Consider the following 3,769-nt stretch of genomic DNA (forward strand, 5'->3'; position numbering starts at 1 on the left):
TCCCTACCAGTTTTTAACTGAGTTCCTGCAGATCTGTGAGACTGTTAAGACTAATGGAGTAGATCCTGAAGTCTACAGGCTCATGCTTTTCCCTTTTGCTGTAAGAGACAGAGTTAGAACACGGTTGGACTCACAACCTAAAGATAGCCAAACTCTTGGGATAAGCTGGTCACGGCCTTCTTGGCTAAGTTCTTTCCTCCTTAAAAGCTGAGCAAGCTTAGAGTGGATGTTCAGACCTTCAAGCAAAAAGATGGTGAATCCCTCTATGAAGCTTGGGAAAGATACAAGCAGATGACCAAAAGGTGTCCTCCTGATATGCTTTCAGAATGGACCATTCTGGAAATATTCTATTATGGTCTGTCTGAGTTCTCTGAGATGTCACTGGACCATTCTGCAGGTAGATCCATTCACCTAAAGAAAATGCTTGCAGAAGCTCAAGAACTTATTGACATGGTTGCAAATAATCAATTCATGTATACTTCTGAGAGAAATTCCATGAATAATTGGACGCCTCAGAAGAAGGGAGTTCTTGAGATTGATACTCTGAATGCCATATTGGCTCAGAACAAAATGTTGACTCAGCAAGTCAACATGATTTCCCAGAGTCTGAATGGAATGCAAGCTACATCCAACAGTACTCAAGAGGCATCTTCTGAAGAAGAAGCTTATGATCCTGATAACCCTGCAATAGCAGAGGTAAATTACATGGGTGAACCTTATGGAAACACTTATAACCCCTCATGGAGAAATCACCCAAATTTCTCATGGAAGGATCAACAAAAGCCTCAACAAGGCTTTACTAATGGTGAAAGAAACAGGTTTAACAATAGTAAACCTTTTCCATCATCCACTCAGCAACAGACAGAGAATTCTGAGCAGAATCCATCTAGCTTAGCAAATTTAGTCTCTGATTTATCTAAGGCCACTCTGAGTTTCATGAATGAAAAAAAGGTCATCCATTAGAAATTTGGAGGCACAAGTGGGCCAGTTGAGTAAGAAGATCACTGAAACCCTTCCTAGTACTCTCCCAAGCAATACAGAAGAGAATCCAAAGAGAGAGTGCAAGGCCATTGATATAACCATCATGGCCGAACCTACAGGGGAGGAAAAGGACGTGAATCCCAATGAGGAAGATCTCCTGGGACGTCCAGTGACCAACAAGGAGTTTCCCTTTGAGGAACCAAAGGAATCTAAGGCTCATCTAGAGACCATAGAGATTTCATTGAACCTTCTTATGCCCTTCATGAGCTCTGATGAGTATTCTTCTTCTGAAGAGAATGAGGATGTTACTGAAGAGCAAGTTGCCAAGTACCTTGGTGCAATCATGAAGCTGAATGCCAAATTATTTGGTAATGAGACTTGGGAAGATGAACCTCCCTTGCTCATCAATGAACTGAGTGATCTGGATCATAGGCACCATGACCTGGAAAGTTCTTAATACCTTGTACCATAGGCACCATGACCTTTGAGAAGGCTCTATGTGACCTTGGGTTAGGGATAAACCTCATGCCACTCTCTGTAATGGAGAAACTGGGAATCCTTGAGGTACAGGCTGCCAATTTCTCATTAGAGATGGCAGACAAATCTAAGAAAATGGCTTATGGACTAGTAGAGGACGTGTTAGTAAAGGTTGAAGGCCTTTACATCCCTGCTGATTTCATAATCCTAGACACTGTGAAGGATGAGGACGAATCCATCATCCTTGGAAGACCCTTCCTAGCCACAACAAAAGCTGTGATTGATATGGACAGAGGAGAATTGATCCTTCAACTTAATGAAGACAATCTTGTATTTAAAACTCAAGAATCTCCTTCTGTAACCATGGAGAGGAAGTATGAAAAGCTTCTCTCAGTACAGAATCAACTAAAGCCCCTATAGTCAAACTCTAAGTTTGGTGTTGAGAGTCTATAAAATTGACCTGATCACCTGTGTGGCTCCATGAGAGCCCACTGTCAAGCTATTGACATTAAAGAAGCGCTTGTTGGGAGGCAACCCAATTTTTATTTATCTAATTTTATTTTTATTTTCATTATTCTTTCATGTTTTATTAGGTTCATGATCATGTGGAGTCACAAAATAAATACAAAAATTAAAAACAGAATTAAAAATAGCAGAAGAAAAATCACACCCTGGAGGAAGGACTTACTAGCGTTTAAACGCCAGTAAGGAGCATCTGGCTGGCGTTCAACGCCAGAACAGAGCATGGATCTGGCGTTGAACGCCAGAAACAAGCAACATCCTGGCGTTTAAACGCCAGGAATACACCCTGAGAAGAGCTGGCGCTGAACGCCAGAAACAAGCATGAAGCTGGCGTTCAACGCTAGAAACATGCTGCACATGGGCGTTGAACGCCCAGAACAAGCATCACTTCGGCGTTTAAACGCTAGAAATGCATGCAAAGGCATTTTACATGCCTAATTAGTGCATGGATGTAAATCCTTGACACCTCAGGATCTGTGGACCCCACAGGATCCCCACATACCTCCACTCACCTTTCCTCCTCATAATCCTATATCACCCTTTCCCAAGAACCCTTCACCAATCACCTCAATCTCTCTTCCCCATCACCTCTTCACCACTCACATCCGTTTCTTCTTCTTCTCATCCTTTCTTTCTTCTTTTGCTCGAGGACGAGCAAATATTTTAAGTTTGGTGTGGAAAAAGCATTGCTTTTTTTCCATAACCACTAATGCCTCAGGGGATGCACTTTCCTCAACAGAATTTTTGGGAGCAAATCAACACCTCCCTAGGAGAATTAAGTTCCAACATGGGACAACTAAGGGTGGAACATCAAGTGCACTCCATCATCCTCCATGAAATTAGAGAAGATCAAAAAGCAATGAGGGAGGAGCAACAAAGACAAGGAAGAGACATAGAAGAGCTCAAGGACATCATTGGTCCCTCAAGAAGAAAACGCCACCATCACTAAGGTGGACTCATTCCTTGTTCTTAAATTTTCTGTTTTTCATTTTTATGTTAAATGTTTATCTATATTTGTGTCTTATTACATGATCATTAGTATCTAAGTGTCTATGCCTTAAAGTAGTGAATATGAATCCATCACCTCTCTTAAATGAAAAATGTTTTAAAAATAAAAGAACAAGAAGTACATGGTTTCGAATTCATCCTTGAAACTAGTTTAATTATTTTGATGTGGTGACAATACTTTTTGCTTTCTGAATGAATGCTTGAACAATGCATATGCCTTTTGAATTTGATGTTTAAGAATGTTAAATATGTTGGCTCTTGAAAGAATGATGACAAGGAGACATGTTATTTGATAATCTGAAAAATCATAAAAATGATTCTTGAAGCAAGAAAAAGCAGTTAATACAAAAGCTTGCAGAAAAAAAATAGAAAAAAAATATAACGAAAAAAAAGCAAGCAGAAAAAGCCAAAAGCCCTTAAAACCAAAAGGCAAGGGTAATAAAAAGGATCCAAGGCTTTGAGCATCAGTGGATAGGAGGGCCTAAAGGAATAAAATCCTGGCCTAAGCGGCTAAACCAAGCTGTCCCTAACCATGTGCTTGTGGCGTGAAGGTGTCAAGTGAAAACTTGAGACTGAGTGGCTAAAGTCAAGGTCCAAAGCAAAAGCAGAGTGTGCTTAAGAACCCTGGACACCTCTAATTGGGGACTTTAGCAAAGCTGAGTCACAATCTGAAAAGGTTTACCTAGTTATGTGTCTGTGGCATTTATGTATCCGGTGGTAATACTGGAAAACAAAGTGCTTAGGGCCACGGCCAAGACACATAAAGTAGCTGTGTTCAAGA

At 40.6% G+C, this 3,769-nt stretch overlaps 1 non-coding gene across 1 annotated transcript; it reads right to left on the reverse strand.

The window, feature by feature from the left end:
- Window positions 1-213: 213 nt before the first annotated feature.
- LOC148561531 (small nucleolar RNA R71) lies at window positions 214-321 on the reverse strand. The gene has a single exon (XR_015886710.1). It is a non-coding gene; the product is annotated as a small nucleolar RNA R71 (small nucleolar RNA).
- Window positions 322-3,769: the final 3,448 nt, after the last annotated feature.

This window comes from Arachis ipaensis, chromosome B6 (assembly GCF_059453495.1).
Source record: "Arachis ipaensis isolate K30076 ecotype BB chromosome B6, ASM5945349v1, whole genome shotgun sequence".
NCBI classification, from domain to species: Eukaryota; Viridiplantae; Streptophyta; class Magnoliopsida; order Fabales; family Fabaceae; genus Arachis; species Arachis ipaensis.